The following is a 9,287-nucleotide window of genomic DNA, read 5'->3' on the forward strand; positions in this document are numbered from 1 at the left end:
CGATATGTTTGCCAATTGCCATATATGCTCTTGTAAATTGTACTTTGAATTATAAGTCGTCTTGGCTTCTCTAGGTACATAGCATTTGCTATGCAGTATGCACCTAGATATGTGTTATCTCTTGATCCAAAACAACTTATAATTTGGAACGGAGGGAGTAACTTCAAAAGATGCAGAACTTAATATAAAACAATTTCTTTTGAACTCAAAATGAAAATGTGCACTATATGATTGAGAATAGTACAGAGGATTTTGGTAAAATGACAGTTTTAAACTTCAACTACTGTCATATGACAAAAAAGATACATCCAAATCTACAGTAGGTCTCAAAACTGAGCCATTGCACAAATAAAAATATAAAGTGCCTGGTACTCTAAGCACAAGACCTGCTTACACATTCATTGTGTTTTGTAGTATTCTACAAAAATAAATAACTTAGAACCTAGATTGAAAATCAAGCCTAGTATTGTATAATTATCACATCATAATACATACAATAACAAGTTAGACCAACAAAAAAACATTGATCCAATCAGTATCAATCTATCAATTGCTGTGGGAATAACAAAAGATAAATGATATTTCTCATAATACCAAAGAACACTTACAAGCTCTTGCATGCTATGCAGTTGTTGTCTCGAGCTTGCTGCCCCCAAATACATATCTAATCAAAATAATTGAAGGTTAGTAAAATCAATTATAGAAGGTATGAACATACTTATAGTGTAATTTTATTACAACTTGAGGATCATCATAATACTGTCAAATGCAATGTAAGAACAATATATATTGAAAGAGGATGGCTGGGAAATGATTGTTGGATTGATTATTGAGGGAGCCCAAGGCTCAGTACATATAGGCAAGGATGTCCCAGAAATAGGAAAGTGCTAATCTAGAGAATCAGGAAAGTGCTAATCTAAGGACACCTTGCCAATCAGATCCAATACTACCAAAAAGGGGAGAGGGGCTGCAGCCGCCACTGCTCTAGGGTTGCAGCCGACCACCCTCCTGGGCCAACCGAACACCCTAAAGGCCCATGGGCCTATACAGCATGCTAACACGCCCCCGCAGTGTGAACATCGGTGCTTAGCCACGGACATTCAGACTGGACCGAAATTCAGTGAAGACCGAAGAAGGTAGCCCCTTCGTGAAGACGTCGGCGAACTGAGATGTCGTGGGAACATGGAGAACCCGCACGGCACCCATGGCGACCTTTTCACGGACGAAGTGAAGATCGATCTCGATGTGCTTCGTCCGTTGATGTTGTACCGGGTTGGAGGACATGTAGACTGCGCTGACATTGTCACAGTAGACAATAGTGGCACTGCGAAGCGGGATGTGTAGCTCGTGGAGGAGCTGTCGTAGCCAAGAAGCCTCAGCAACACCATTGGCGACAGCGCGATACTCGGCTTCTGCACTGGAGCGAGAAACAGTATTCTGACGTTTGGAGGACCAGGAGACCAAGTTGTCGCCGAGGAACACAGCGTAGCCTGACGTGGACTTGCGCGTATCGGGACAGCCAGCCCAGTCAGCATCAGAGTAAACCACCAAGTCATCTTGAGTCGACGGTCGGAGATGAAGACCCAGGTGAAGAGTGCCCCGAACGTACCGAAGAATGCGCTTGAGAGCAGCCAGGTGAGGCTCTCGCGGATCATGCATATGAAGGCAGACCTGCTGCACGGCGTAAGCAATGTCGGGTCGTGTGAAGGTCAAATACTGTAGGGCACCGGCAAGACTGCGGTAATCTGACGGGTCAGTGACTGGAGCGCCAGAGTCGGCAGAGATCTTGGGACTGGTGTCAACGGGCGTGGTACAAGGTTTGCATTCCGCCATGCCAGCACGGTCCAAGATGTCCAACATATACTGCCGCTGAGAGAGAACCATACCATCAGAAGTGCGCTGGACCTGCATCCCCAAGAAGTGATGAAGTGCTCCCAAATCCTTCATAGCAAATTCCCGCTGGAGAGCTAGGATGACCTTCCGCAGTAGATGTGTCGAAGAGGCAGTGAGAACAATATCATCGACGTAAAGTAGTAGATAGGCAGTGTCTGAACCTTGGTGGAAGACGAAACGAAGTGTCTGACTTGGCTTCTACGAAGTTCAGGGAGACCAGGTATGTGGCGAAGCGGCTGTACCAAGCACGAGGAGCCTGTTTTAACCCATATAGTGACTTGTTCAGACGGCAGACAAAGTCCGGGTGAGCAGGGTCCTCGAATCCGGAGGGTTGAGCAGCGAACACTGTCTCTGTCAGGGTGCCGTGTAGGAATGCATTCTTGACGTCGAGCTGGTGAACAGGCCATTGACGGGAGAGCGCCAGAGAGAGTACTGTGCGAACAGTTGCAGGCTTGACGACGGGACTGAAGGTTTCGGCGAAGTCAATGCCAGGGCGCTGGGTGAAGCCCCGAAGTACCCAGCGTGCCTTGTAGCGTTCCAGGGAACCGTCAGCATGAAACTTATGCTTGAAGATCCACTTCCCGGTGACAGTGTTGGCGTGACTAGGGCGAGGAACCAAGTCCCAAGTCTTGTTCTGAAGAAGCGCCGTATGTTCCTCCTCCATAGCGGCCCGCCAATTTGGATCGGCCAGGGCGCTGCGGAAGGTCTTCGGCACCGGAGATAAGGGCACAGCGTGGTAGAGGACCGGCACGCGGAAGCCGTCCTTGGCCCGGGTCACCATGCGATGATGGTTAACCGTGGGAGGAACGGCGACAGCACCTCGCGGTAGAGGGCCGGGTTGTGGAGCAGCCTGCCCGGCCGGAACTGGTTCAGTTGGTGCAGCGGTGGCCGGCACGGGGCGCCTGGAGTAGACGCGCAGAACTGGAGGCTGCGCGCTTGGTGGAGACGGTGCCACGTGTGGCAACGCGGCAATGTCCTGCTGTCCCGCAGGCGTGGCCGCGCGTGGCGCGGAGGCGGTCGGAGGCGGCACCCCGGTCGGTGAAGAGGGAGCCGCGCAGGGCGCAGTTCCCGCACGTGGAGGTACGTGGAACCCCGGGGGAACTGGAGGCGCAGGAAGAACAACGCCACGGGAGCCTGGAGATCCTGCAGAAGACATGGTCGGCAGTCCTATAGGGGGGACTGTCAGGTTAGGGATTTCATCTAAAAAGGTGAAGTCCGCAGCTGCGGGCGGTGAGGGCTGCTTGGCGAAAGGGAAGGTGGACTCGTCGAAGATAACATGACGAGAGATGATGATTCTATTGGTGGTAGGGTCAAGACATCGGTATCCCTTATGATGAGCAGAGTAGCCGATGAAGATGCAAAGCGCAGAACGAGGTGCAAGTTTGTGGGGAGCAGTGGCCGAGAGATTGGGGTAACACTTACAACCAAAAACGCGGAGATGATCGTAGGACGGCGCACTACCAAGAAGGGCAGAATGCGGAGTCGAGAAATCGAGCGTCTTGGTTGGTAAGATGTTGAGGAGGAGAGTCGCAGTGTGCAACGCCTCGTCCCAATATGGAGGGGGCATGCTCGCCTGAAACAGAAGAGAGCGGATGACAGCGTTAGTGGTGCGAATAATCCGCTCAGCTTTACCATTCTGTGGGGACGTGTAGGGACACGACATGCGAAACAAGACGCCATGCGTGAGTAAAAAGGTGCGGGTGCTGGAGTTGTCAAATTCCTTGTCGTTGTCACTTTGGACGGCCTTAACGCGGTTGCCGAACTGGGTAGACACATAGGCAAAGAAGTTAGACAGAGTGGAAAAAGTGTCAGATTTCAGGCGTAAAGGGAATGTCCATAAGTAATGTGAGCAATCGTCAAGAATAACAAGATAATATTTGTAACCGGAGATACTAGGAATGGGTGATGTCCATAGGTCACAATGAATAAGATCAAAGTTATTTGATGCCCGAGATACTGAAGTACCAAAGGGAAGACGAACATGTCGTCCTAACTGACACGCATGACATATAGGATCCAAACTTTTATTACATGCAGGAATGGCAGAAGCTAGTTTGGAGAGGGCCTCGCGACCGGGATGGCCGAGGCGACGGTGCCATAGGTGGGATGGTGCAGCACTGGCGACAAGGGAGTGAGCGACGGGCAGCTGCAAGGGGTAGAGCGGACCGGAGCTATTGCACCTGATGATCACGTTCCACGAGAGAAGATCCTTCACAGAACAACCATATGGGTCAAATTCCACAGAGCAATGGTTATCGATAGTAAATTGTCGAACAGAAATAAGGTTCTTGATAAGAGGAGGTGAAACAAGAACATTATTTAAAATAAGAGGGCCAAGTTGCGCCTTGCCGGTGGCAGTGACGGGCAGGAGCGAACCATTACCGACAACAATTGATGTGGGAGAAGGAAATCGAGGAGTGGAGGAGTGAGAGAGGGTACCGTCATGAGAGGTCATGTGAGAGGAAGCACCGGTGTCAAGGTACCAGTCGTTGTTCACCGGTGGAGTGAGCGTCATGGTGCTGAATGTAGAGGCCAGCGAGTTTTGGTCCCAAACCGGAGTGCCAACCATAGGCTGGTATTGCAGCGGCGCAAGCTGCTGCGGCTGGAAGGCCTGCTGGACGGAGGGCGGGTAAGTCTGCTGAGGGAGATGCATCTGCTGGGCCAGCAGAGCTTGCTGCAGAGCCTGCTGTTGAGGGCCGGCGCGTCCCTGGGGAAGCGGGACAGTGGAGGGGTCTGGGTGTCGGGCCACATTTGAATGGACCCGGTCCACGGATTGTAGACGGAGGGCCAGGTCGCGCCGGACCCAGCAGGAGCTCCAGGGGCGGAAGAGGGAGCTGAGGGAGCGCTGGGGCCTTGAGCAGGGGTGCTGCCAGCCCTGCGGTCCTTCTTCTTCTTGTGCTTTGGCTTGGGGCCTCCACCGCCGATCCGCGGAGAGCCACTGTTGGTCGCTGCAGGCTGGCGAGAAGAACCAGTGGCGACAAGAGCAGTGGAGGGGGCAACAGGGTGGTGTACCATGTTGATTTCCTCGAGGAGGAGTTCGTTGCGGACGGCGGCGAAGGAGGGGAACGGGCGCCCGCGCCGGAGATGGACGTCGATGTCCTTGTAGCGCTCGTTAAGCCCACGAAGCACGTTGAGGACCAAGGTGCGGTCAGTGACGTGCTCGTTGAGCTCAGCGAGGTCGTCGGCCATCTTCTTGAAGCGCTTGCAATACTCGGTGATGGAGAGGTCTCCTTGAGCAAAGGCGCGAAATTGAGCGTCGAGGTGGAGGGCGCGAGTCTCCTGGTTGCCAAGGAAGTGGTCCTCGATGGCGAGCCAGGCCTCACGGGCGGATGCGCGGTGGTCGATCACGGCGTCGGCGAGGTCAGCGGAGACAGTGCTGTAGAGCCATGACTTGACGACGGCGTCCATCCGAGTCCAGTCAGCGAGGGCTGAGATGGAGTCGCTGCGGACGTGGTCCAGAAGCGAGTACTTGGTGACGGCGAGGAGGAATTGCTCGCGCCAACGGGGGTAGTTGCCAGCGGTGTCGAGTACCGTCGGCACCAGGCTGCGTGCGTTCTGCACGGAGACTGCCTGGGCGTGGAGATTGAGGACAGCAGCGGCCTCGTGGAGAAGCATGGCGTGGGGGACGCTCATCTCGCCGTCCGCGTGTTGCTGGTCGGCGGGATCTGCGGCGGCGGCGGCGTCGGCCCGGGCCTTGGCCGCCCGAGCAAGGGCAGCGCGGACGCGCTCTGCGGCGGCGTCGCGCTCGTTGGAGGCGTTGGCGGCGTCCTGCTCGGCGGTCTGGGCGACGGCTAGGGCGGCCTCGCGGAGGGCGCGGCGAGCCTCGACGTCTGGCTGCGGGGGTGGATCGTCGTCTTGGCGGTGGGGTCGGCAGGATCGACGAGGGAGAGTGGAGGTGTCCCAACCATACCAGCGCGCAGGGAGGATGCGCAGAGGTGCAGCGGAAGAGTGAGAGGGGAAGGACTAGTCCCGGTCTCGTGATACCATGAAAGAGGATGGCTGGGAAATGATTGTTGGATTGATTATTGAGGGAGCCCAAGGCTCAGTACATATAGGCAAGGATGTCCCAGAAATAGGAAAGTGCTAATCTAGAGAATCAGGAAAGTGCTAATCTAAGGACACCTTGCCAATCAGATCCAATACTACCAAAAAGGGGAGAGGGGCTGCAGCCGCCACTGCTCTAGGGTTGCAGCCGACCACCCTCCTGGGCCAACCGAACACCCTAAAGGCCCATGGGCCTATACAGCATGCTAACATATATCATTGCAGAGCCATGTACATATATTAGAACTTTTGTTAGGCAAATTACTTGCAGACAACAGAAAAAGTAGTTCACAAGTCACAGGTGGCACAAAGCGTACATCCAGCATGGTGAATGGTGAAAATGCAGTGGAATCTAGTGGCACTAGCAGCAACATGCAAAAATGGGGACTGAAATTGATGTTTATTGTCACACATGAAACACAGATGAACCCACACTAGTTATGAGTATGCAACAGATCAACTTAACAAACCTGCCCACCCCACCGCCCACACTGCCAAGTGCCAACCCCATCCAACCCCCACAAGGCCACAACCCCCAAACTTGTGACCATAAAGGCACTAAGCAAGAGTCTGCTATTTTTATATCAGATTGGAACATCATCAAGGTACTCCATCAGTTCATGACTGAGAAGTCAAGATAAGAGTCCATATTCTCAAATTTCACATGATCTGATGCGTGGCCAATACTTCTTGACATTGAAATTATGCATGTATGTGGGTTATACAAATACCAAATCATATGAAACAAATGTGCAAACTCTCTAATAATGAATAATTGAATATATAATGTATTTTACAATATAATGTAAATATTTACATTATGATATATACTTCAAAAGTGCACTCCTAACCTTAATAAATTTTTTAACTAAGTTAAAATATTTGGCAAGTCCTTATAACATACTTTGACCAAAAAAAGAATGCAACGTATTGTGGTATGAACCATAGCCACAGGAGACGGGTATAGTGGCAGAGACCCTCGACCTAAAAACGCCGTCCCCGACCCAGGTACACCTGGGTCATTTTCGTTCCCACCATGTAAAAACCTCTCACAGGAAGTGTACCGCATTCCTCGACCCTTTTGATCTGGGGACTTTGTGACTATGGTCTAAACAATTTATGAGACAATGAAGATTACTCCAACTTATGGGATATCATGATATTATTTTTTATCACACTATCATAAACTAAACTTCATTTAACTTTGTAAAAGTAAAACATGTTGGCCGTAAATGCATGTATCTTACTCCAATGCATAGCATAAAAACATGCAATTGACCTTCATTATGTTAGGTACCAAAAAAAAGGGATGTATGGGCCAATATTCCTAGGTTCCAGAGTAATACGCTATAGCCTTTATATTCCATGTACTTGAGATATTTTGATTGGGAACAAAAAAAATCCTACTTGGAGAAGACTATACCTAGAGATAGAGGCTCAATACAGAAGTATTGTAAGTGGAGCAAGCATATTATCCAGCTTGAAAAAGTTTCCTCAGCTCATATTGCAACCTTCAGGATGCATACCCGGAGTCCCGAACACAAATTCTACAATCTTTGGGGTTGTTTGACATGGCTACAGAGCAAAACTCCAAAGAGGGACTAACCATAATCAGCCAAACATCCTAACTTCAGAGTTGTAAACTTTGTGAAATTTTAAGAGCTACAATATAAATGTTTGGAGTACCTTTTAAATTCTCTGAAACTCTTTAAAAACAATCTAGACATAAAGTTTGAAAGTACTTTGTTTGGCATGGCTCCAGAGCAAAACTCCAAGGAGGAGCTAGCCAGAGCCTACCAAACACTCTTAACTCCAGAGTTACAAACTTCATGGAGTTTTTAGAGCCAAACCTCTTTTGCTGCTTGGAAATCACTAAAAAGCAACCTAGATACAGAGTTTGGAGTTATTTGTCTGCCATTGCCACTGGTTATGAGAAAGCAATTTAAACTTTGGAGCATAGTTGCTCCACCAGAGTTTTGGAGTAGAGCTACTTTAGAGTGGAGCAGAGTCATGCCAAATAGCTTACCTACCATTGTACTTGTTATGGGAAAGCACCATAGACTCTGGAGCAGAGGTACTTCACCTTCAAGTGGTTGCGGGGCAGCTAGGACAGCCAGGGACAGCGACGTCACCCAGTGTCCCTCTCGTCCGCCTAATTCTGATGAACAGCTAGGGACAGCACTGGGATGGTACTGTTCCAACCACTGACCCTAAACCAAAATGTCTTACGTAAGGGATCATCCTATCCTGTCTTGTCTCATCCCGTCATTGCAACCAAACTAGGGCAGGAAACGAGCCGAGCCGAGCTCGGCTCGGCTCGGTGTCTGAACGAGCTCGGCTCGGCTCGGCTCGTCCATTTTACGAGCTGGCGAAAGAGGCTCGGCTCGGCTCAGCTCAACTTTGGCTCGCGAGCCGGCTCGGCTCGGCTCGCGAGCCATATTCTGGTACTTACCATTGCATTATTTGGTGAATTAACATTATATAAATTTGAAATATAGAATCATCATTCTACATTATGAGTAAATTAAATTATAACTTGTAATATATTCATCATCAAAGACTAAAAATGAGCTATTATCCATAAAATTATCTAATATTCATTATTATTCCATAAATTAATCATTTTTGTGAGGCTCGCGAGCCGGCTCGCGAGCTGGAACGAGCCGGCTCGACTCGGCTCGCTGCAAAAACGAGCTCGAAGAAGAGGCTCGGCTCGGCTCGTTCGAGGCTCGCGAGCCACCCCGAGCCGAGCCGAGCCGCTCCGAGCTCGAGCCAGCTCGCGAGCCTCGAGCTAATTTTCCAGCCCTAAACCAAACGCACCCTTAGAGAATAGCTGCTCTAGGATGGAGCAGAGTCATGCCAAACACCTCCTTAGAGAATATGTTGCTGATTTTTAAAAAAAATGTTTTATTTTATAATGTCTTTGTCATTAGTAACTTTGAGCTCTATGATATCAATTTTTTAGGTATAATTTTATATATTTATAAGATTATATATTTCTTATATTATTGGTTTGTTGAACGGTTTGATAAATAATATTATCGAGACAAACTATACGACAAATATATATTATCTGTCCGAGTAATATCCGATATCTTTCTTACCCGCCCGAATTATTAACCGATCCCATCATGCATTCGTCCCAAATTTTAATTACTTGTACCCGATTCTGTATCCGAGAAAATTATATTAGGGTACGATACCGAATGACCTATTATCCGACTGTATTCGTCCTATTTTCACCCCTACACCAAATGATGCAAGTTTCCTCGTGACAAAATCGATGAATCATATACACGCAGAGCAACATTTTCACTTCCCAAGTCCCCACCTACGAGTTCCCAAGTGCC

This window comes from Zea mays, chromosome 1 (assembly GCF_902167145.1).
Source record: "Zea mays cultivar B73 chromosome 1, Zm-B73-REFERENCE-NAM-5.0, whole genome shotgun sequence".
NCBI lineage: Eukaryota > Viridiplantae > Streptophyta > Magnoliopsida > Poales > Poaceae > Zea > Zea mays.